At 46.2% G+C, this 26,208-nt stretch overlaps 1 protein-coding gene and 1 pseudogene across 1 annotated transcript in view; one reads left to right on the forward strand and one right to left on the reverse strand.

Annotated features, from left to right (window-relative positions):
* DNER (delta/notch like EGF repeat containing) overlaps positions 1-26,208 on the forward strand; it is a 260,889-nt gene that overhangs the window by 54,144 nt on the left and 180,537 nt on the right. The gene's annotated exons all lie outside the window — the stretch shown is intronic.
* Positions 7,695-9,998, reverse strand: LOC123829274 (annotated as a pseudogene).

A 26,208-nucleotide genomic window follows, 5' to 3' on the forward strand; every position in this document is an offset into this window, starting at 1 on the left:
GGTGGGATTGCCCATAGGCGATGTGCGTGTTCATGGGGAACACCCATCCCCTTTCCCCAATGGTGCTTGTCTTCATTCAAGTAGAGAGGAGATGGTGCTCTCTCTGTTGGGCCTCTTGTGAGCGGCTTTAACAGGATGAGCAGGAGGGCGGACAGCGGCTGAACTTGCTCTGTGGGGTGCAGGGCTCCCTGGGAGTCAAGCTTTTGAATTTGATGTGAGCAGACGTGAGAAGAAAGAGCAGAAAGGGAAGAGTTAAGGACAACTCTCCTTCGCTGCATGCACAGTCTAACAATGGTGTTAGAAATTTTCTGTCATTACATTGTGGGAGATAAATATAACCTTCCTGTGACTATCTCAGTGTCTGCAGTCCTGGTATAATTCCATGATGCTCCTAGCGAAAATCAGGGGTGTGGCAGAGCCGGCTCGTGCCAGCTTATGAGTGTGGACCCTGCGCGTCTCCTCCCAACTTGGCCTTCAGTGACATCGTCTTGATAGCTGAGTATCGGACGTGGTGGGTGCATTTACACCACGGAAATTGGAAATGCTATAGAGCAGGAAGTTTTTTTTTTTTTTCCAGAGAGTTGACTGTTAAACACTTATCCATGTTATCACCGAATATAATTCATTTCGAAGTAATGCTGTTTTGTACCTAATACTCTCCCTCCTATGGAAGATGCCATATTTTAATACATACTACTTGATATGCATATAAATGTATAGTTAAGCGTGTTAGACCCATTAACCTGCCATTGTGGTCTGGCCTTGTCTCAGCTCCTCCTCTCCCCTGGTCTGTGTCACTGAAAAGGATTACAGGGGTCAGCGACCTGTGCAGTCTAATGATTTCAGACAGCGTGTGGCTCGGTCATGGATCTTGGCCTGCACGTAGGTCAGCAGAGACGCCATTTGTCTGGGTGGGAGGAAGCCCACTGTGAGTGCAAGCACGTTTCCAACAAAGAAAGGTCTTGCAGGTTCATAAACAAAGGGTTTGGAGCAGTGAGTGTACTTCCAGGAGATGAGTTATTGTGGGGCAAAGTGCCCTGTTCAAAGAAACGTCTCTTAGCTGCTGTGTTTGAGTCAGAGAGAAACAAGGCGCCTGGTCACAGACAACCAGAGCACGGATGTAGAGACGCTGCTTCTCAGCATCGGTTACAACTTGCTTCCATTATCATAATGACTTTTAGGCTTAAATTCCCAGTGCAAGACTAGAATCTGAAAAAAGAGAAATCTTTAGGAAATGAGGTCTTCTGAAACATCGAAGTCATTTCACATCTCTGAGATGCAGTCATGAAAAAAGATACGGAGAAATGGGACAACTGCAATGACTTTGGATGGCTCAGTTACAGCACTTACAAGTAGCGTGTGCACGCGTGCACACACACACACACACACACACACACACAAGCTTACCGTTATTTCAAGCACTCAAAGGCTTTGCAAAGATAAAGCTCTAAATGCTGAATCAGAATGTGGAGCAACTTAAGTGTTGCTCTAAGAATAGAATATGCTTTGACTAATAGAAAAATTATCTCCACTTGCAGTGAATGGAAGATTCTAAACGGTAGGACGACTCACCTCCGATGTTAATGTCACACAAGTCAGTTGGCATTTATTGAGCATCTGCTGTGTACCCCATACTGCACTGGACCCTCAGGACCCACACGTGACCCTGACTCAGTCCTATATCTAGGTTGTCAGGAACAGAAGCACAGATGAATGGGAGGACAGCAATACGAACTCGAGAATGGAGGTGAAGAACGCATTGCCTCCCCAGTCCACTAAAATTACCCCCTAAATCTTCCCACGGACACGATACATTTCTAACTGCAGGCCCCTCCTTTTTATGTAAACAGACCAATCATGTAAAATTGTATACTTTTATTTCTTTAACTTTTTCTTGTAAATCACACTCTTTGCGGAACATTAAGAAATTTTAAAGAAATATAAAGACAGTAAGTCACTGGTAGTTTCCCACAGATAGTCACAGTTTACGGCATTTCCCTGGAACATTGTTTCCGTACATGTGAGTATATCATAGTTTTCAAGTTGGGATCATTTACATATGCGATTTTATACTTTACGTTTTCCCTTAAAATTCTCATGAGCATTTCTGCGTGTCATTAAATGTTGCACAAAAACTTGCTTTTTAATTGTTTTCTGTATATTGCATTAGATAGATATATTGTGATGCAGTTATCATTTTTTCTGTTGTTGGACTTGGGGGTTGTTTCTAACTCCTGCTGTTATAACCTATAGCTATCTTCGATGTATGTATCTATGGATATTTTTGTATGAAAATCTTTGGGCACACTTCTGAATACATTCTTACCATATGGTCTTAGGAACACAATTACTGAATCAAACAGTCGCTATAATTGTAACACTTTTGATAAATATTTCCCGATTGCTTTCTACAAGCCTTCCCCAATTTATATTCCCACCTGCAAGGATATCAATGTTCTTAAAATGTGTGTTTTAATGTGAGTATAACGGATACAAGCGGGGAAGTTGAGTTCTGAAAAACATGTTTCCTAGTGATTAGTTTTCATGGACGTGAAATACCGTCCTTGCTGTCCCCCTGGCCAGTTCGCTGCGGCCACCTGTCACTGCCCAATTGCTCCCTCCTCACATTCCGCTCTCCCTGCACACACCACCCCCTTCAAGAGGCCATCCTGGAGCCCCCCTGACCTCTCCTTACCCCGCTTTATTTTCCTTCTCATGAGCACTTCTTGGTATTCCATCTGGGTCGTTTATGTACCCGTTGTCTCTGGCCCCAGCCTGTGGGCTGCGGGAGGGCCGGGAGCTTGTCGGGTCCACCGTGGACCGCGCCCAGCACAGAGTGTGCGTTCCGTGCACAGACGTCCAAAGGATGCCCCCGAATCCTTGCACCGTTTGGTTGCTTCCGTGTTGTGTGTTTTTATTCCTTCGCAAAGCTCGAGTGTGACGTGACGCAACAAGCAACTGTCAGACGTTCAGTCCATCCTCTTAGTGAGTCAGAGGCGGCTGGCTCAAGCCTTCTCCGCCGTCAGTTACATCAGCTACACAGCCGCATGGGTGAGCATAAAGTTCTCGGTAGGCATCAGCAAAATACAGACACAAATTTCGGTTCAGTTGACCTCTCATTTTTTTGCGGAGGAGGGGGGGATTCTGAATTAAACTGGGATAGCATGTATTTCCCATTGTCAGCCACCTGTGTTTACAAAACTTTCCCAATCAGATTTTTTGGGGCTTGTTTTATTACTAAAGGTTTTTCTTGGAAATTCAAGCAATAGATTAGTCTGCACTAGTTGGGATTCGTTTAGTCTTCCCAGTTTCTTGGGATGATGCCTTAAAATTGGAAGGTGAGTAGAATGCACCTCAGGATGGGACCGGTGGGCTCCTAGGCGCTGGTCGTCGGTAACCAGCAGCTTTCCCCGAAGGCATGCCAGGCCAAGGGAGCGGAGAGAGAAGCAGCCGCCCACAGGTACAGGCCCGGGCAGCAACGGAGAAAAGGGTTGGAGTCTACGGTGCCAGCATGGGTCCACCCCGCGGCCTGCCTGCGAAGTGGCTTAAAGGACTGGATCTCCCCCCATAGTCTGTTTCTGGTCGGGAAAGACTACCCTCTATCCCCGACCACGTCTTTCCCACCTGTGTCTTGTCCCTGGTCGCACGTGCAAACTGGAGGTCTGCGGAACTGGGCACGGGGGCGCATTCTTGCCTGTTCCGTCCTCGGACCTAGAATGTACTTTGCTGAGTCAATGTAAGGAGCTCACGAGTCTTCCAAGGGGCTGGTTGGGTTAACTCTCCCCCCACCCCGTGCGTTTATGCAGGGGGGCCACGCTTCCCGATTGTCTCTTGGTACCTTTTACTCTAAAAGCATCCTGGTTTGGATGATAAATTGTGTACTTAAGTATCGATGACCTCCTGAGGCTACTTCGAATTCCTTATGGTTTTTAAAAATTTTTAAATTTATATATTTTTAAAATTTTATTTATTTATTTTTAGAGGGGGAAGGGAGGGAGAGAGAGAGAGAGAGAGAGAGAGAGAGAAACATCAATGTGCAGTTGCTGGGGGCCATGGCCTGCAACCCAGGCATGTACCCTGACTGGGAATTGAACCTGCGACACTTTGGTTCACAGCCCGCGCTCAATCCACTGAGCTATGCCAGTCAGTGCTTCCTTATGATTTTTTGAAGCTTCCATATTCCATGTGCTTCCACGGCCCTCCATGGCCTCAGGTAATATGTAAATAATGCCCTCGCTATACTTGATCCCACTGAGACCATTATTCCTCCAATCCAGTTCCTGCACTTAGAGGGCATGGTTATACCCTGGAGAGGGCCTGGGGTGACGTAGGAGGCACTTCGGATTTCCTTGCAAACATCGATTGAGGAAGATGGGAAGCTCTGTCCCCAGGGAGCCACATGGCTCCAGCTGCTTGTGCACGGTGGGCTCATTAGATGGAGGGAGGGTGGTGGTCACGCAAGGGCTTCCTGCCCCCCTGTGACCCCATTGGCTTGCGGGAAGGGCTCCCCTGTTTTTCTCTGGTAGAGGAAAAAGGCCAGCTGGACAGCTGGGGTTGGTGTTTTTCTGCCACAAAGGTTGTCATGTGCTGTGTTTTCTGAAGTCATGACCTTGTCAAATCTTGACATAGGTGCCCAACAATCTGTCTAAACCGTTTTCCTGTGCCTTTTGTTCATAGTATTTTCACGTGGAGTCTCTTACTGTGCCCAGGGATGGATGCATTTCATAAAACTTTGCACAAACTCTGTGAAAGTAGCTTTCACTTAGAGAAAGAAGGACACTCTCTTAGGTGAATTGTTCTTGAGCTAAATATGTAAATAATATTTGGGTTTGAAAGAACAGACTTTAAGGATTTCTATAAAAGCTACAGTAAAATGTCTAAGGTACTTTTCACCTTTTGAGTCAAACAAACTTCTTTCCAATACTAAGAACAGTTCATTTAAAGACAGCTTAGTAATTTAATATACTGTATAAACTGTTTACCATTGATACAATAAAACCTAACAAGTGATGGAAGTGAAATTTTTTATAACCATGTTTCCTCATTTTTTTTGTTGCTTCTTTCTCATCTGTGTTACTTTTTTTCTCACTTTTCTGATCAGTTTCTTTATCTTTCCCATCCTGATGCTCTGACATCTTATCTTGGTGTGTGGAATGTTCACCTCTGGTGTCTCATTTCACTGGGCGTGTCGTAAAAATCAATATTCCCCTAGAGGAAGCTAAGTAGCTAAGAGGAGACCATCTTGCTTTCTTCACAGAAATGCAGAATTTTATATCATTTTTCAATTTTCATTAAAAGAAAAACTTGAATGTCCCAGGAGAACATATCAGGTCTGTCTGTAAAACGTCCAGCCATTGTTAATATAACGAGAACTGTTTGCATGACATCGATGTAACCTGGCAGCCAAGGAGAGTGGACTGGAATGCACATGCGTGAACAATGACGACTTCACTGTACGAGTCAGTGGGGGCGGTAGACACCATTGAGTGAGCATGTGTACTGTGTGGCTGTCCTATTCAAAATGACTGAGCAAGTAAAGCAACACATTTGTATCAAATTTTGTATTAAGTTTGAACATTCCTCTGCAGAAACTATTTGGATGCTTCAGAAGGGTTTTGGGGATGATGCAATGAGGGCAGCGCAAATAAAAGTGTGGCACAAATGCTTCAAAGATGACTGAGAATCTGTTGAAAGTGGCCCATGTACTGGAAGGCCTGCCACCAGCAGAACACCTGAGAACATTGGACTCATTTGCAATGAAATGTACCCTACAGTCCAGACTTGGTGCCCTGTGACTTCTGGCTTTTCCCAAAACTAAAATCCCCTTTGAAGGAGAAGAGATTTCAGACTGTCAGTGAGATTCAGGAAAATACGACAGGGCAGCTGATGGCAATTTCAACAAAGGATTTTGCAGAGTGTTTTGAACAGCGGAAGAGATGCTGGGAGAACCTCGTAAGGTCCCAAGTTGCCTACTTTGAAGGGGACTGAGGCATCATTGTCCTGTGTATAGTGTATCTTGTATCTTGTTCAATAAATGCCTCTATTTTTCATAAATGGCTGAATACTTTCTGGACAGACCTTGTATCCATGTTTTGATTTGGTTTCTTTCCCTTGAGGACCATCCAGCTAACATGTTATCTATTTCATGTTTCCCACGGTGAAGGGTGTAATATTGCTAATGGATCGGGAGGCCAACGGTGTAGTTTCCCACTTCCCTGTCTAGTGGGGCTGTTTGCTGAAAACAGCTCTGAAGTATGTTCGAAGGAAACAAAATTAGTGTCTTAAAGAGATCTCTGCGATCCCATGTGCATTGCTGCATTATTGACTATAGCTAAGATATGGAAGCAACTAGTGTCAATGAATAAATGGATAAAGAAAATATGATATATACCCAATAGAATATTATTCAGCCATAAAAAAGAAAGAAAGAAATTCTGCTGTTTGCAACAGCATGGATGAACCTGGAGGGCATTAATAAGCCAGACGGAGAAAAGCAAATACTGTAGACTCTAAAAAAGTAGCACTCATAGGAACAGAGAGGAATGGTGGTTACCTGGGGCTGGGGGGCAGGGGGAGGGTGGTCAAAAGGTACAAACTTTCAGTTACAAGATGAATGAAATCTGGAAATCTGAAGTGTAGCATGGTGACTGCAGTTAACAATACTGTATTATAGACTTGAAAGTTGTTAAGACAGAAGATCTGAAGTGTTCTCAGCATCAGAGGAGGAGGTGATGGATGAAGTGATGGATGTGGTAATGAACTTGATTGTGGTGATTATTCCACAGTGTGTATGTATGTCAAATCATCACATTGTATGCTTTGAATATGTACAATATTTTTTAGATTGTTGAGCTTCATTGAAATCTTACATGAACAAAAAATTGGAAATACGATCACATCAAAGAACCAATTGTCATGGCTTTGAAGTTGAAGCTAAACACATTTTGTAGGGCAGATTTCAAAAAGGTGTGAAGTTATAACAATTTAAAAACATAGCCTATTTCTAGGAATGCAAAACGTACAATCATGGGTTATTTTCAGTCCAAGAACACTTAATTTTTTAAATTTCATTTAAATTGTTGCAGTACAATTTTCTACCTTTTACTCCCATCCCAACTCACCCACCCAGCCCTCCCCTCCTCCCTCCCATTTCCACCCGCCCCTAGTTTTTGTCCATGTGTCCTTTATACTTGTTCCTGCAAACCCTTCCCCTTTTCCCCTGAGATTCCCCTGAGGGAATTTCAGAAAACTTAAATTTGTTTGCTTTAATTTCTTGAAACTACTATGACAAAGCACTAGCTTGTATTCTTATTTCCAGCATACCCCGTACTCCCATGTAACCAACCTCAGATCCAAAAACTAAAATTGTCCAAAGCCAAAGTTCTGTAAAATCATGATTTAATGGTGTGCTCAGCTTGTTTTGAAGCTAAAATGACGCCTGAAACAATAAAAGCATTGCAATCCCCAGTATAAGGGAACTCTGCAAAACCCAAAATGTCCAACAGCACTTATGAAAAGAGGAAATACAATAAAAAGAACTTGAGTGCATACACGACAGTGATTTCTTCAGCCCAGTACAAATGGCTGCAAATTGCTACTTAAAAATGAAACAGCCGAGCCAATTTGTTTTGAAGAAGGTGGTGGGTCTAGGGCCAGTCCTGTCTTGCCAGTCCTGTTTTCAAGCTGTCACTCGACTATGTCCATTGTTGCCCGTAAGTGTCCTGATAAAACTTCGGGTTTTCATGATTGTGACCATGGCTACCAGAATACTCACCACCTTGCTGAAATGGCTGCTGAGCGCTGGGCGGGGACCCCCGGTGCCCCAGTGCTGTTGGTTTTCGGGGGGATGGCACTTGGAATCAGCATGGCTGTACCCACCTGCCTTTCTCTTGCCTCCTCCTTGGCCTCTATAAGTACTTGGAGCTCCTTGGGAACCATGACCTCTCTGCTACTGTGCAGGATCCCCTCTGCCACCCCAAAGGCCTCTTGGTGGTCCCAAAGGTGCCCCCTCTGTGAATAGCTAGCTCTGCCTCTCGAGGGTGGTGCTCCCTGCCCCCCTCGGTGGTGGTGGTGGTGGTGGTGGTGGTGGTGGTGGTGGTGGTGGTAGAGGTGGAGCCCCTCGCCCTCCCCTTCCTCCTCCTCTTCCTCTTACTGCATCGCCATCATCAGATCTGTGATAGGGACCCTCGTGGCCTCCACGACAGTTGTGACAATCATGGTCATAGTATTCATCATAGTGACCTTCGTAGCCTCAGTAATCTGGAGAGTTGCCATGGTGGTCCCCCCTCCCCCACCAAGACCCTGACCTCTAATCATCTTCACGTTCAGTGCTTCTGGAGGCCCGCCCAGCAGCCTGGTGCTCTCTCCTTTCCTTGCCTGATGGCTTGGCTGAGGCTTTCAATTTCTTCCCTTCCTTTCTCTGTCTTGCATTCCATCCATGGCCTTAACAGCTGCTCCTCTGTCTTCTAAGTGAACAAATGTACAATCTTTCAACTTCTTCCTCCTTTTAGGTTTTCCAAATTCAGAAAATGACTTTTCCAGTATTTCTTCAGTGACTGTAGTAGCCAAGATTCTCACAAATAAAACGTGCATCTCGGCCATGACTTCTGGGTCCGGTTCTTCCGCAGGGCCAGCCCGTTCCACTGTGGCTACGTTCCCCGGACTTTTCCTGTCCACTCCGCAGCCGGCGTCTGGCTTGTGCTGCCGACTGCGAGCCTTGTGGTCAAGGACGGAAACAGAACCCCCGATTCTTCATTTTGTCGTCCAGTTGACGACAGAGAATAATGCCCACCAAACCCTCTGTTAAACCTGTGACTTTATGAGTTCCTCCAGCATGTTTTCTGTGGTCTTATTCTTCCAAATTGTTGACCCAACAAAAAGCCTTTTGTTTGCCACGGAAGTGCACACGTTCTGGGGTGTTTGCCAGGGCGAGTTTCATAGCTGTAACTCAGTTGAACAGCTTTCTGTGCTTCCACGGAAGGTGATAAATGCGTAACCCTGATCTGACCAGACAGTGGATCCATCATAAGATGGAGATCTCAAACGTGACCAGCCTTTCAAAAACGGGCACCAACTCGTCCTTGTTCAAATCGCTCGGTATTTTACCTGCGGAGACATCGGTCCCAGTTCTAGGTTGCACGCCAGGGTGCACGCTGCCTGGTGGGGGGGCCACCACACTTCATCTGTGCCGTGCTTTCATCCAGAGTAGAACCAGTCCTCTCAAGCAAAGGCCTTGATCTTGGCTTTGTCGGGTTCCCCGTAGACTCTTACACCTTACTCCTCATTTCTCCCTTCGCTTATAGGTCTTACTAACTCAGCATGAAAACGCACTTTTGTTCTGGACACATGATAAGTCACTTTCCTGGAGCTGTTGTAGTGCAGACAGATCTCCTTCGTCATTAAATTCTCTGAGAGCATCAGTTGCTCTTTCATCCAGATCAACCTAAGCCACCAGTCCCGTCTGAAATATTTCATCACGTCTTTGTGGCCCCTTCTGTGGGAGGCCTGCCTCTGTCAGAGGCGGGGCGTGTTCCATGTGAGTTACGCAGAAAGCATCCGTTACTTCTTCCTTTTCTTTTAGCACGTTACCGCTCACCTGGCTAGCCATTTTACTATGGAGGGAGGGGCAGGGGCTGCAGCCAGGCCCACGAGAATCAGTGTGAGTCGCTTCAAAATGGCTAGAAATGGTGCCAGCACCACCCCTCCCCTAATACATACAATTTTATTCATCATTTATAATTTAGTGAGCTGGGGGAAAACATGCAGAGGATCACAGGTCTGGGGCCTGATAGTAACTTTGTAAATGAGCAAGTGTGTGTGTGTGAGAGAGAGAGAGAGAGAGAGAGAGAGAGAGAGAGAGAGAGAGACTCTCCTGGATTCCCCAACATAGCTCAAAAATACTGCTCTTTTACATCTGTGTACAAAATTGTACTTCTTGGAAGCTTTTTCTGTCACTACCTGCTCCCTTTCACTTACCCATATTCCTTCAAATCTTTCATGTCTGGCTCAGCTTTCTTCTCACCCCTGGGTCACAGTATTTTGTGTCACCCCTCGTGGAAAACTTATCTCCGTCTTCGGGTTCACGATGTCTCCATCCCTCCAGCTGCACCTGCCTTCACATCTGCCCCATTTCCGCCATTCTCACCCAGGACCGTGTCCTAGACAGAGTCAGCCCCGCAACCGCTCACTCCTGGAATCTCCCAGTTCAGGTCCCGTCCGTACCACCGCTGTGCGTCCTCAGCGCCTGGCCCAGTCCTTCCCACCACACCTGTCCTTCTCCTTTCTTGAGACCTCCAGGGCCGTTAAGTCTTCACTTTCTCCTACCCAGCCCCTCTTGGACCCAAGACAACTCTGTTCTAACTTTCCTTCCTGCTTGAAAGTTCAGATCACGAGATCCATTACCTACCCATCTCTCGCCATTGCCTTCAGCAAAACCACAACCCATGTCTGTCCAGGTGTGACCTTCTTTCCCCCAGATCCAGGCTGTGAAGTTCTGCCAGAGGGGAGCAGCCATCATCCCCGAGACTGGCGCCACTGTGCACTCACGGTCTCCAGGTTCTGCGGGCCCTCGGCGCTTCCCAGCGAGCCTTCCCAGGCTCCAGGGGACTGTCCAGGCCACTCCATTCCTGGCATGGTCTCAGTTTCATGGTTCCAAGGAAATGGCCGGAAGCTTAGCGCATGTTTTGCTGTCTTTCTCATTTTCTCCACGTCAACCGTGATTGAGAAGTAAAAATGAACTGATTTGAAATATTTCTTAATCCCAGAAATGATCGCAGACACTTCGGATGGTCTCAGCTGTGCACACTCCGTGTGTGGCAGGGACAGAGAAAAAGGCGTTTCTGTGAGTGTTCGCACAGGGCGTGCTGAGCCGCCTTCTTCTCCTGTGTCAGCTGCTGGTACTGTTTTGCTCGCATATCTTTAAATAATTTGGCAGATTCTACATTAATCCTTTCAACAAAGCTATGATTTCCTGAGTGGGAAGTATCCTATTGAGATATAGTCTTGCAATATGCAAATCAGAGCTTGGAGCTGAGGAGGAAAAGACCTTCCGCAAGAGAATCAAGTTGCCTTGACCACTTCCTGAAGGCACACCTGGGCTGATACTAGCCTTTTATAGTTTTTTTCTTTTGTCTTGTAACCTTTTAAAATAGCTTCTACATGGTGCTGCAGTTCAAGAGGTAGATTGGAAGGGTGAGAAGAAATGGGTGTCGGGCTCTTTCTTTCTCAATGTAATTTTCCTGCAAGGCATCTTCTGTTGCTAATTAAGATCCAAGTTCAAATGGAGGCTGTCCCTTGGAAGAGGGAGCCAGAGCTTGCGGTCCAGGTTACTCCATCAGTGAGAAGATGCAAGTTCTGCGGACTCTGGGTCCCACGCAGGGCCGGCATGAGCTCTGGGACCCTGAGCTCCCCTTCCGGCGCCCTGGCTTTGATCTCCGACCGCCAGGTGCTTGGGTTTTGTGAAGCCTGAACCTGAAGCCCTCGTCTTGTTGGAGTTTTGCTCTTAGCCGCTCTCCCGATGTAAATATAATCCCTCAAATGCATATTTTTGGTTTTATAACATATGGAGGGATTCCCTGCTGTGTTCTTATTCTTTGACCGTCTTTGAGTCTTCGAAGAAGGCATTTCAAAATGTAAAAAAACCACCTGGGGGAAGACGGCTAAGGCAATGGGTGCCGTACTAATAAACCCTGTTTCCTCCTGTCTGCATGTGGCTTTCCCATAGCCTTGTCTGGGCTCCACCTGCTTTCCCTGCAGCCTTTGCTGATGGTCTGGCCCCCGAGGTCCCTGAATTCAGTCCGCATTTACCATGTGGAGAGCGTGCTAAGTGTGGAAAGCTAGGCCCCCTTCCAGTGACTGCCTGTTTAAAGGCAGGGATGGGGCCCAGGGACCCCCATGTCGCAGGGACTCCACAGGTGGCTCTGCCGCAGGTGGGTCGGGGTGGTCCCTGACAATCTCTGAGAAACCCCTGGAGCAGACCCCTGGAGACCTGGCCTTGTGGTTTTATTTTTGGGGGATTAGTGACTTAATTGCTTTGTTTTCTTAATCTGTGAAGTGGATTGAAGTAGATAAGTTCATCAATACAGTTTTGTCGATAAGCTCTGATAGTTCATTCCAAAGAAGTGACTGGGGTCACTACTGGTGCTCCTCGACTGAAAGTGGGGTTACGTCCCAATCCACTATTGCACCTCCTAGCTTTGCCTAGCCTGCTTTAAATGTGCTCAGAACACAGTGTCCCCTGAAACACTGGCAACGCAGTGCACCCGGGAGGATCGCTTCTCGACCCCCGGGACCGTGCGCCTGGCTGGGAGCCCGGCTGGCTGTCACTGCCCAGTGTCATGAGAAAGGATTGTGTTGCACGTGGCTGCCGTGGGAATAGACCCAGATCCGAAGTGCGCGCTCCACTGAGCTTACGTCACTTCCATGCCGTCATAAAGTCGAAAAACCGCAAGTTGAACCATTGTACGCCAGGGGCCGTCTGTATATGACAACGAAAGGAGAGGACGTAATTCATATTAGTGTTTTTATTTTATTTGAGACTTTTGGCCACAGGTTTAGCAGGTGCCAGTGGATAAATAATTGAAATAACTAGAACAGAAACTATGCCTACATATTCTGATGGAGAGGTAATCCCTGTCACCCGGGATGGCTCACGTTTTTAAAAGCCTCTCCTCGTACCGTTCTGCTCGTGCACACTGCGCATCGGAGTGTGCCGACTGACACGGAGCAGAGACACACCCAGGAGATGTCGTCCGCGTGGACGCACAGTCGTCTCGCACCATTTGTTGAAATTAGAAAATTATTTTTCCACTCAGTTACCTTGAACCCTGTGCCAAAAATCAGACCAAATGTTTGTGTCTATTTCTGGATTCTGTGTTTCCTCGATCTCTTTGTCCGTGGTTAGGGCTGGCACTGTCCCGCCTTGATTACTGTAGGTGATCTGCACTCTCCTGTAGTTCTGATATCAAATGGTGTAAACGCCCTAACTTCATCCCCCCATCAATTGGTTATTCCAGTCTTTTGTATATTTTCACGTACATCTTAGAATCAGTTTTTTCAATATCTCTAAAAAAGGCCGCTAGCGTTGTGACTAGGTTTGCTCGGAATCTATAGATCAGTCAGAAAGAATAGACATATGAGCAAGCCCCTGCCATTTATCCCCCTGTTATGTCAACCTTTGATTTTAAAGGATTGCCCACAATTTAAGGAAGAGAAATCCTGGTTAGCAAATATATCCTCTGATAGAAAATACATAATGAGTTTAAGTTTCCACTAATATGTCTTATGGGGCATTTATCCTAGTTACTGTTTCATGGTGATAACATTAAATACTTTTCTGAAAGCAACTTAGTCATTTTTGAAATTAAGTAAAATGTAAACAATAAAAACGGTCATATTTTGTGTTAACCTAAAGGCAAATACCTCTATGTTTGTTTAAAATAATTAAAAGGAACAACTATAAAGGACACGTGGACAAAACCAAGGTGAGGTGGAATCAGGGGAGGGAGGTGGGGATGGCTGGGGTGCGGGCAAAGGAAAAAAATAATCGAAAGGATGATGTTTAGGCATGATTTTCTCTCTTAAGAGCAGTGGTAAATATTTAACAACCGAGTTTGCAGGAAAAAAGCCCTGATTTGTAACATTTGCCAATTTCTGTGGTGGAATACAGTTGATTTCAAGCTCCCAAGGCGGTGTCTCAGAACACAGGGCTGGGAAGAGAGGTGTACCATGTGCCCTTATCTAGAATTTCATCATACAGACCTCACAGATGCAGGTAACTTCAAGAGCATAGATGATAATAACATGGTAAAATGATTAGGAAGAGATGAGCTTCCAGTATTTATTACTTTTGCTTTTAAAATAATTTATTTAATTGTAAATTCATTTGACCTAGTTTTTAGTAATGGTTGTGTTTAACAACCAGCCCGCAAAATTCCCGAAAGTTTCACAGTCACCAAGCAGAGGTGAACTGGCCCCAGCACACGCCTATGGGCAAAGAGTGAAGGATACACGTGTCTACCGTCAAACAAACTGATGATTAATGGATTAATTATCAAATAAAACAGAATAAAGTGAGGCCTGTTATGTTTTGTAACTTTGAATTCTTGATACAACAAGTTTAAACTCATAGGGTTGGGTAAACATTATATTACCATTTTATAAATTAAATGATTGCCAATTCTGTGTGCGCGTGTGTGCGTGTGCGTGTGCGTGTGTGTGTGTGTGTGTGTGTGTGTGTTGAGGGGCAGGTCAGGGAAGATGAGCTGGAACTTTTCCTTAACCAGGTGAGATGGGTGTGGTAACAAATTGACCCAAGCCTGTAATGGCTCCTCACAAAAGTTTCTTTTTTTTTAATCGAATTTATTAGGGAGACATTGGTTAACAAAACTATATACGTTTCAGGTGTACAGTTTTACAATACAATACGTCATCCGTTTATTGTGTTGTGTGTTTACCACCCAGAGTCAAGTCTCCTTCTATCACCACTTACACCCCCTTTACCCTCTCCTGCCTCCTGCCAGTCCCCTTTGTCTCTGGTAATCCCCATACTGTGGCCTATGAAAAGTTTCTTTCTCACTCACATAGTGATGGTAGTTTAGGCCAGTTCCGGGTGATGATGACTCCTTTTTTCCCCCAGAGGTGTCTGCTCCACTCAGTCATTCAGGGACCAGGGTAAAGACGGCCCTGCAATCTTACCCAAGATCACACAGGAAGGAGACTCAGCACGATGAGCTTCCCTTCCATTGGCTACACCTCAATCACGTGAGCACATCTAGCTGCAAGGGAGGCTGGAAATGTAGTTTGTAGGTGTTTTGGGAAGAGGAGCAAAACAGGTTTTGGGGAACAGCTAGTAGTTCCTGTCACATCCCTCCTTCGTATGTTTTTTAGTTGACCTGATACAGCATGATTTGGGGAAGGTTGGCCTAGAGATGAGGAAACTTGAATTTGGTTAGTTTTGCCATTAATTGTGCTCTTGGACAAACTCAATCCTCTCTCTGGGCCTCAGTTTCCCTTTCTTTAAAATTCAAGGCTTGGACTAGGTCCTTCCTCATCTCTACTGATTGCCTTCATCTTCCCTACTCATCATTCCTTGCTCTCTCTCCTTTCCTTCCTGGTCATCTGGGGGTGGCCTTTGTTTACCTGTTGGTCCTGATACGAACCCCTTTCTGCCAGGGGAAACGGGTTTTTCCTATGACTTGGCAACTCTGTCCACCTGCCTGGCTTGGGACCGAGGGGAGCAGCCCAGGGCGCTTCTGACTCAGGGGTTCGCAGGGGCTGAGCGCAGCTGCTCTGTCCGGGGAGAGCCGTGAGTGGCGCAGCTCGGGGGTTTGTCGGGAAGCTGCTCTCATTTTGCCTCACTCAGGAGAGTGCCAGGTTCGATGAGCAGATGCAAGCATTTTGTTCCAATAAACGGTGCCTTGCAGGAACTGCTGTGTGTCGTGGCAGAATGGGGCCCCCGGAGGCAGACTGTTGGGGTTCAGTTCCCGACTCTGCCCTTCTGCGTTGTGTTCATGGAGGCCCAATTACTTGACCTCTCTGAGCCTCGGTTCCCCCTGTGCAAAATGCTTAATATAAAATTAATATATAATTTAAAAATATCTTTATATAAAACAGACCTCAGCGTGTTTTTGGACAATTAAGTAAGCTAATCACATGTAAAGCGCACAGAATAGTGCCTGCTGTATGGTAACTACTGCAAAAAGCACCGTCTTTGCTGTTGTTATTATTAATATAATTACTCTTGCACAGAGCACTTGAGGAAATGGTGCTCTTATGGGCCCTGTAAATAGAAAACGAAAGGGTTAAGGTCTGATTCGTTAACATGGGCAGCTGGTTCAAATGTGCAGGGTCCCCCGTTCACCAAACACACACACACACACACACACACACACACACACACACACACACACACGGCTGTCCCAGCTCTGCAGTGGGCTGTCTGCCCCTTCTCCTCCTGACTGCCTCTGCCTCTGCCTCTCCTCCCGCCCTCCCTCCTTCAGTCCCTTCCCTCGCTGGGGAGCAAAGCCAGGGAGACTTCCCGCGAGACTGCAGTGCCACACCGAGTCCTGCAGCCCGTTTGGTCAGGTCAGCGCCTCTCAGCGGCTCTGCCCTCTTCCCTCTTCGAGGATCTTGGCAAACGTCGTCGCTAATCAATGTGGGAGTTCTTCCTGCTGAACCTCAGGCCTTCGAAGAAAGGCGTGATTGTCAGAACACTTAACATCTGGTACTGTTTGATGGATCAGAGCCCACCCTGGCCACAGGCCTGGAGGTCCCCTGCCGCTCTAGACCTCAAGCCCTAGTCGCCCAGTTTGAGGGGAGATCAAGGGGTTCACAGAGGAAAAGCCAGGGTGTCCGGGGCAGGGAGGGCAGGGGTGGGGAAGGGGGTTCAAGGAGGAACCCTGGGGGTGCCCGGGGCAGGACGGAAGAACAGAAGTGTTTTACTGTGTTAATCACTGGTGTAGCTGCCTTTTTAAAAAAAAGGACTGAGTGTTAACCTTGCACAGAATCGTTTTCAACGCTGCCGCTGCCACTGGCCACACTGAGCTTGCGAGGAACCTCAGCTGACAATCAAATGTTAAAAGACGTGGTTCAGAGAAGAGGGTCACTACTGTTCTGGAAAGTTAGGGAGAAGGATTGGGGTGGGGGGATGCTCTGGCAGAAGGGAAAAGGGCATTTCACGCGAGGAAACAGCATGAACAGACGGGCCAGTGTGAGCCTGAGGAGGGAGGCAGCCCCCTCCTCCCAGCCTCCCCGGAGGATGCTGTGCCAGGTTGCCATGGTGATGACAGACTCCTCTGGGCAGGCAGCCTTGAGAAGCCACCGGGCAGTTCCCCGGTTCTCAAGTCTGCACAGCCTGTGAAATGGCAGTAAATGCCAGTTTGTTTTCCTCCAGAAAACGTGGCGTCTCTCAGGGCCTTGCTTCATAAATCCTAAAGAGAAAACGATTCACCAAAACCACAAGTGATTATATTATTGTAAAAAGTCCCGTTTTATTGTGTTTCTCTTTTTTTTGGGGGGGGGTACATGCATTCAAAAGTAAAATCATAACACTTTCAAAATTAGCCTGAATGCAACCTAACTGCTTAAGAAAAACCGTTTCTCCAAATTTGTCAAGTAAGAACCCCTGCAGTGGTTTGGCGAGAGGAGAATGCATGTCAGCCCGGGAGGGCGGGGACTTGAGTTCCATTCTTGGTTCTGCCTCTTCGTCTGTGTAACTAGGGACAGTTTACCTGCCGCCTCTCAATTCCCTCCTCACACAGCGAGACCACATCATCCTGTCACACAGAATTTGGAAAAAAGAGAAAAAACCTGTAACTTGAACTATTATAATTGTTTGCTTTCTCCTCTATTTAATTTGTTCAAAATTTTTAAATCAAAGCTGTAATCACAGTCTACCTTTATGTTTACATCCTGCCATTATTTGCATGTTTCTGTATTGCTTTGGAGAGTCACGGGTCTTAGGGGTTGCAGTATTCTACGTACGGTCGTTGGCCTCACGGCTTCTCTTACGTCACACCTTGTTTTTCTCGAAGGTACCGTGTTTGATATTCAGCTTCGAACCTATAGCTTTTCCCGCATTACATTAAAGCTGTATGGTGCCGTCTGTTCGCTTCCTGCCTCATAGGTTTCCCGGGGCTTTTACCAGTTCCAGTGTCACAGACGGGCAGTGTTAAGAAGAGCGTTTTGTTGAACTCTTGCTGACATTCTAAATGGTAATACCTACTTATTTGTTTCTTTGTTTTTGCTAATGTAACAGGGGAAGAGGACACCTTGTTTCCATTTGCATTTTTAACTACGGGTGGGCTCGACTATTTCCCTGTGGTTGCTCAGCTTTTAGAGCTTTTATTTTGTGACTTGTCTTTTTTAGATCGTTTATATTTAGGCCCAGTGTTTTCCTGACTGTTTCAGATAAGAAGAGTGTTCACATTGGGTGGCAGACACTGGCTTGCTTCCTGCTCTCCATCTTGCTGGGCTGGCATTTCTGTTTCAGTCTGGGCCTCTGTTAGTGCCACCACTTCCAAAGCGCTAGCTGCTCTGTAATTCTTCCAGAATGTTCTTATCCTCCGCCCTTTTTATGTGAAAATTATCGTCGTGCAGTGAGTGATCCCTGCCCTATACCCCCCCCCCCCCGAGTCCTGTTGGAGTTCTGACTGTAAAGAAGTAAAACCTGCACGTTAATTTTGGAGGTACAGACATTTGTTAGTCGTTTATCGAGGAGACGAGCCTTGGTAATTAATGGTTTGTGGACGAGTTCTCGAAATGCTTCCCTCCTTCGGTCTCAATTACAAATCGCTTTGTAAGCGGCGGGAGGTTTTAGTATGCAAGTGATATACGATAGTGAGTGTTCATTTAGTTTTAGGCTGCACGTGCCAGAGCCTCCCACTCAGGGATTTGTAACATGGTAACAGGAAGCGGGAGTGACTTAATTTGCACAGCTTTCCTTAGGAGCCAGCTTTCCCCAGCCTCCTGGATGTTGTCCTTCTTTCCTGAATATGACATTGGTATGGAAATGGTACACGGGTCGACTTTCTATCCTTACCAGCTAACAGCATTCTCTTGTGCTCAGTGACATTGCCTTTGGCGCTAACATTTTAATCAAAGAGATATACTTAGTTGTAGCTGTATATTTTGACAGAACAGAGTAGCTCAAGATGTCCTGCAGTGCAGGTGTCCCCAGTTCCCTCCCTCACTGTCCACGGATGCCGCTCACATTAGCACCCGAGTCCTGCCTCCTATCTCTCCCTCCCACCCTGGTCTGTGGAAGAATTGTCCTCCAAGCCACCAGCCCCTGGTGCCAAAACTGTTGGGGTCCGCTGCTACGGTGCTTATAGTAGTAGGGTGAGGAAAAATACGGGCAGAAATATTATATTGGTTGATACAGAATCAACAGCAATGACAATAATAAAAATAATTCTAGCTGACATTTGGTGTCTCCCAGTTGTCACTTATTTTTTGGAGTTGACTTAATCCTTAAAATCGCCCTACGAAGTCGACGCCGTCACTATTTCCATTTCGAAGGTGAGGAAACGGAGGCGTGGGGAGGGTGAGGAAGTTGCTGCTCCTTTGCTTCCCTTGGTCCTGGACTCAGACGTGGAAGTGGAAGTGGAAGTGGAAGTGCTGGGCGTAGCTGCGTGGGACGCACTCCTGGTGCCGAAGAACTGAAGGGCTCGACATGATGTCTTCCTGTCGGTTCGTTTACGGTCTGGTCTTGTCATCTTTAAGGTGAAAAAAAAATCAGATCTCAGAAAGTTCTTTAAGTTTCTTCTGAGGCATGACAACAACAATGCTCAATACGCAGAAGTGCATCAAGTCAGAGTTCCTGTATTTTCCTTTCTTCCTACTGATTTTATTCCCCAGGAAAGTTCCGCTGGTGTTTTGAAGTGTCTTTTTGCAGGCCTTCTGTTTCCATATTCAAGTAGCATTTCTAAATTCCCAAGGAAGTTGGGGGGCAGAGTGTAGCGTAGAAGGCAGAGCTTAGGACTCGGCGAACGTGTTCTTCTGAGCGCCAGTGTTGGCTCCCAAGGAAGCTCCTGCTCCCGGGACGCGCTGGGGACAAGGAGACGGTGGGGGTGCTCCTGCGACCACAGACACTGCCATTGGGGTCAGCCCGGTCCACAGATTGTCTGGTATTTGGATTCAGACAAGCCAGTGACTTCAGGCGATTTTTCCCTGCAGGTATGACAATAAGGTGCTATCAATAAAAAAACCCCTTTGTTCAATTATGTATTAGCTTGTAATTTATGTGCACCAAGTAAATGAGACACATTTGAAACATCTGGCCAGAGATTTTTCTTTTCTGTGAGTTGTGTAGGCTCCCCCAGTAGGGTTGTTACTGAATGAATGAATACATTCTGTTTAAGATCAACATGCTTTTTATGTGGTCACCTGCTAAGACAGAAGACGGACAAGCCCTGCCAAAGTAAACATTGGAGGATGATTAGGAATGCTAGATTGCGCTCGCAAATGAGCTGATAAAAGAGACACGCATCCCATGCCTTTTTTTGCTTGAGACATATTTTCTACAGTTATAATAACCTTGGAATGTTGCGTTTGGTACTCTTTGGTCACCCTTTCTGAAAATGCATGAACCTTCTATACGTGGTCAAGAAGAAACAGCGATTGACATCTCCGAGATAAGGGCACCGTAGGCGTGGTCCTGGAGGGCTAGGCGTTCAGTGTTCCTTGGCTGCATTTCCCAGTGCTGTCCCCAGGGGGCCAATTCAGACCTTGCGGACATGAACTCCTTTGTCTCAGCTTTGCTATGACACAGGGCAGATGAATCAAAACTGTGATGCTCCGCAGACCTTTGCTTTGCCATTTTCCATGTGGTCTTTTTTTTTTTTAAGATTTTATTTATTTTTAGAGAGGGAAGGGAGGGAGAAAGAGAGAGAGAGTGAGAAACATCAATGTGCAGTTGCTGGGGGCTGTGGCCTGCAACCCAGGCATGTGCCCTGACTGGGAATTGAACCTGCGATGCTTTGGTTTGCAGCCCACGCTCAATCCACTGAGCTATGCCAGCCAAGGCTCCATGTGGTCTTTTTAAGGAGACTCTGAGTTTGGGAGGGTTGGGAGCCCCCACTAGACTCCACGTGATGCTCAAGGGTCCTTTGAGAGCTGCCTCTCTTCCACTGGCTCCCTGGAGCTTTTACCTTGGCTGACGCGACGTGCGCAATGATTCAGAAAGTTTTTCTCAGCATTTCTGCCCCGGGAGACCTCAGCAAATGACCACAGTGCTGCTGAGCCCCCTTAGTAAGTCCCTCTCAGTAAAGGTTAGAGAGAGCCTTGGTAAGGCTAATAATAATACTAATATGGGATGAGTCTTGCACTTGAAATGAGCTTAAGCATTAATTAGCGATGGCACATCTCTGGTGTTAGCTATAAATTGCTCATTACTAGAATATTAGGAAAACTGTGAGCTTTAGTTGGGATAATAATTGTGACCTAACGTTTATTGATCCCTGACTATCACATATTAATCATCTAAGTGTTAGATCAATTCGGAGAGCCGAGTTCTGTCATATTTAATTAGACTCATTTTATTGTGTGTGCAGTGGAGGCACAGTGACCCCAGTTAGCAGCCGGCAAAATTAGGATAAAATCTAGAGAGCCGGGATTTAGAGTCCAATCACCCAACAAGACAGTTTTTTATTGCTTTTTCTTCCCTTTGTCACTGAGAGCAAAGAAGTGAGGGGAAGGAAGAGGAAGTGGGAAGAGCAGGGTGACAGATTGCTGGTGTGTATCTCTCCAACACCTGTGAAGATTGTTCGAAAGTATGTTAGAGGAAGCGCGCAGAGTGGGAAGTGGAAGTGTCTGCAGCCAGGCCCCAGGGAAGGAGAAGGAGCTGCCTTCTTGTGTCCCGTTCCAGCTCCCACCTACTGCTGGAAGCAGGTTAGCCCTGGCTGCAGACACTGATTTCAGAGCTTTCCACCTGCGTCTAGTTGATGCCTTGGGAAGGCGGGGCATAGTCAGGGCTTCCTGTGTGGAGTGAACATGCTCAGAACTCATCAGCTGCAGCCTCATATGGCTTTACAGCCCAGCACTCTTGGGGTTCCTGCAGCCTGTCCCCCACCCCCCAAATCAGAGCAGCTCTGCTTTTCCTGTTTCATATTTTTGGTTTCTGAATAAGATAGCTTCTGGACAAAAGATTCAGCAGTTCAAAATCTGTTGAAAATTGCTTCTCTAGAACTGCTTACTAGATGTCTGTGTTTGGGGAATCTACTTCTGTGCAACAAATTGCTCCAAAATTTAGTTGCTTCAAACTGCCATTTTATTTTGTTCAGAGGGTTTTTTTTTTACTGTGAAATTCAGGAACGGCTCTGCTGAAGAGTTTGTCTCTGAGCCAGCAGGTGTCAGGCGGAGTGTCTGGGGCTGAGGAGTCACTGCTGAGAAGGTTTCTTTCCTCCTCAGGCTGGTGCCTTGGCGATCCTGGGTCTAATTCCCCTGCATCCCTGACCCTGAGGTCTCACACTCCAGGGCATTTCCATGTGGTGTAGGCTTCTCAAAGTAGTTTCTGGATCATTTCACTTCAGACACGGTGGCTGCCATCCAAGAGGCAGAAAGCAGGAGCTACCTGGCCAGGTGAAAGCCTTCCCAGAACTGACATTAGGTCACCTGTACCATACCCTCTTGGTCAAAGCATCCAGGAGCCCACCCACATTCACTGTGCAGAGAAAAGACCATGCAACCTGATGGGAAAGAGGCCAGGTCGCCCTGCAGAACAGGATGTGGGTTGGGAGCCGCTGTCGTGCCACCTTGGAGATATAATCTGCCACCCCTCACCACTTCTGCCGTCTCTGCGGCTGCAACATCTAACGCTCCCGGATGCTAGTGTTTAGTCCGTCCCACCTGCTGCCCTCCATTTCCCTGAGTTCTCGTTTCCCTGCTGGCGAGAGACTTCCTCTCCTCCCCCGTCACTGCTTGCAACCTGCTGCTCACTTTGGCACGTTAACGGTTTCCAGAATGGTTCTCATTTTTCCCTTCTCACCTCTCTCTTCTGTCTGGTCACAGTCTGCTTTCCCAAGAGTCTTGCTTTTTCAGTGAACAGGTGCCGTTTGTAAAGCATCACCTGTTAAATCAGGTTTCTCTTCCTCCACAGGGCGTTCTGATCAATCATGGTTTTATTCATGCCATCTTTGTGTCTTTATTTCTTCGTTGGACCTTTGCATTTACTGATTTGCCTTCATACATGGAAAGCTAGTATTTCCCAAACAGGCAAATGGGGGACAGGGAAATGGTCCTTTCTTTATAGTTTTGACACGATCCTCCCCTATTATTAGGCTTTTACAATAAAAGTCACATTGATTCTCAGTAATTGCTTCATTCTCTGTAACTGCTTTTGGTAATGCGTTTGAATTTTTTAAGAGGTCTAAAGAAAAGGCCTTAAGTAACGGTTGTACAAGCAAATAGGAAAAGCTATTAAATTTATGTTCTCCTGTCCATATACTTTAAAAAGCCCATCTATACATATTTTGCTTAGTTCACAAAATGTATATATGAGCTCCTGATCAATTTTATGGAGTCAAATGTAATGGTTTGAGTAGCTGATGTATTTCTCTATCACTCTCTATTGCCCTCTCAGCCTTCGGATCAAACAGAGACTTCTGGTCAACCAGTGTCATCAAGGTTACAGAGTAGACAGTGTTCCAGCCTGCACACACCTGTGAGCTTTTATCTCCAGCAACATCCCAACTCTCTCCTGCCCGTCGAACCAAAAGGGGATTCTGTTGCTGGTGTTTAGGGGTGCCTTTTTGCATTCCTACTTCCAGACCTTATTGAATTTGTTGATATAATTGGGACAACTTTCCTGCCATGGCCGACAGGCTTACCTCTTGATTCAAACTCGGACTTATTTCTTCAGCAATTTGTGTTTCCTGCTAATAACGCATTGACTTACAACCTGTCCAGTTTTTGAGAAGGGGCTCTGTGTGGGTTCTCTGTTGAATCCTGCGGAGTCAGTTTCCTCTGGTCTTCAGCACCTGTCCCCTATCTTCTCTGTCTTCTAGCCTTTGACATAACCCAGTGACTGTGACCTTCATACCCCATCTGGCCATGACCGTTTTGTCTGAGCCGTGGCAGAGGCTGGGTTGGTAAGGCAGCCAGTGAGCTTGGAGGAAGGTGGCAATAAGAGAAAAAAGCAGGGAACTAGAAGAGACAGTGTGGGATTAGAAGGAGGAGAGAGGGACACTTGGAGGAATAGGAGCTGATCTCAGTCTGCGTTCAATTATTCATATTCTCTCTACTCTCCCTCACCCTCCACCCCACCTCTCCCAGCCCTCATTGATTTTCCATGACAATAAAATAAACGAGAACCGCAATTGGGGAAGCAGCTTTTTCTGAATTTGTTTTATATGATTTTCTTTGGTTTGGTTGCAATTTCTGTATAGCCTTGGGCTTAGGGGGTCTATTTTAAAGAAATGCCATTACCCTAGAAAACTCTCCTAGAGCCTTGTTTATCCTCAATGTGGGAAAATGAAATAACAGTGGATTCTCACCCTCACATAGAAGTACTTTAGGAGATTTGCTTGCTTATTGAAAACCTGAGGAAACAACTAAAAATGAAGTCATAGAAATTGCGGTTTCCGAGTACATGGAGCTAACGTCAGCAGGAATGAAACTGAGGGACCAGGTCTGAAATGATGATTTTGTATAGCCTCCGGGCACGTACACAAATACACGGGTGTTGGTTGGCTCTGCCGTGGCTCTCACAGGGCTGCCTGCAAGTGAGGGCTGGATGTCACAGCCTAAAAAATGCAGAGTGAACAAGGATTTGGGGTTATTTTCGTACTTGTGGAAACTGCTGATCTCACGCGGGCACGCATACCTGATCTGGTTGAAATCAGGCCATGCTGCTATATTTAAGCCATGGGCCAGTTAGTGCTCCGTTAATTTGCTAGAGGTGTGGAAAGAGGTGATTGTACTTTCGCTATAGGGAAAAGTTTAGAAAGTCCCTTAAAGTCATTATTTAACTTTTTAAAAATATATCATTCCAGAGACACTAAGAAAACCTTGTAAATTGTTGTTGAAGGGGAAAGTGACTTTGACGCACATAATATATTTTTTTTGGAGGGGTCCTAGACGGGAAATTTCTTTGCTGCAGAATTTCTTCCTTCCGTCAATGAAAGCTCAGAGCTGCTACTGTAGAATTTAGGAACCGCTAAGGCCTCTCATAGTTTGCTTTGTTTTTCTGCTCCTTTTTCTTTTTTAACTTCACGTTTGACTTATGCTGGTGTTTCCTTTTTGTTGCATGCTTATTTCCGTCTCTGCTATTTCACTTCCCGATCCACCTGTTGACCAGGTGCTCAGGGAGAACAGCTCTCGGGTGACCAGCCGCCTGCAACAAGCCCCACCAGTCCCTCCGGTGCATCCAACACTGTCTGGAGGGACACCTGGCTGGGGGTGCTGAGCACACAACGCGGCGAACAGAGGATGTGCTGTGGAGCCACACACCTGAGATTTGCGTACTTTTGTTAACCAGTGTCACCCCCCGATAAGTTCAATAGAAAGGGGGAAAACCTTGTCTGAAGAACGTTTGTGAAGCAGCCCCATGGCTGGGAAGTTGGATTTTAAGGACTTTTCTAGTGCATTTCCACCCAGAACCTTTGTGATTCCATGATGCCCCATCCTAGCTGTTAGTCATTCCGGTGAAGCCTCATTGCCCTGGTTAATGGAGAGTAACCAGGTACCGGACATCTGTCTGGGATTTCCCTTTCAGCATTGGAGCGTCTGATTCCTGGCGGTGGGGACTGGGGTGGGAAGGAAGTCTCCAGCTGTCTGTTCTTCCCTTTGGCCTCTTGGGTCTGTTTGCAGGTCCTTATCTTGTCTCGGTTGGTAACCATGGGATTTATGGGAAGGAAACAATGTGTTTTTTTGCTTTGTTTTATTGTTTTTTGTCTTTTTTAAATGTTAAATTTATTGGAGTGAATGGATCAAAAAACGATGGTACATTTACACAATGGAATTCTATGCAGCAGAAAGAAAGAAGGAGCTCCTACCCTTTGCAACAGCTTAGATGGAGCTGGAAAACATTATGCTAAGTGAAATAAGTCAGGCAGTGAAAGACAAATACCATATGATCTCACCTTTAACAGGAACCTAAACAACGAAACAAAGAAACAAGCAAAATATAACCAAATACACTGAAATAGAGGTCAGGCTGACAGTGCCCACAGAAGAGAGTAGAGGGAATTTCAGGGGACAGTGGGAAGGGTTCACGGGAACAAACTTAAAGGACACATGGTCAAAAAGTAAGGGGAGGGTGGTAATGGGACGGAAGTGGGGAGGGGTGGGAGCGGGGCTGGATTGGGAGTAAAAAGAAGAAAACTGTATTTGAACAATGATTAAAATAAAATAAAAAAAATTAAATTTATTGGAGTGACATTGATTAACGAAATTACATGGGCTTCAAGTGCAAAATTCTGTGATACATCATCTGTAATTTGACCCCCTTTACCCCTTTCTCTCCCCTCAACTCCTTCTTCTCTGGTGACCACTGTGAGGTTTTGTGTGTTCGTCTTGTTTGCTCACTTATTGCTTTCCATTTTATATCCCACGTACAAGCGAAACCATGTCGTTCTTGACTTCTGTCTGACTTCTGTCTGACTTCTGTCTGACTTCTTTTGCTTAGCCTGATATTCTCAGCGTCCATCTGTATTGTTGCAGATGGCAGTATCTCACCTTTTCTGGTGGCTGGGTAGTGTTCCATTGCACATA

Source organism: Phyllostomus hastatus, unplaced genomic scaffold (assembly GCF_019186645.2).
Source record: "Phyllostomus hastatus isolate PE091 unplaced genomic scaffold, TTU_PhHast_1.1 phas_contig_137, whole genome shotgun sequence".
NCBI lineage: Eukaryota > Metazoa > Chordata > Mammalia > Chiroptera > Phyllostomidae > Phyllostomus > Phyllostomus hastatus.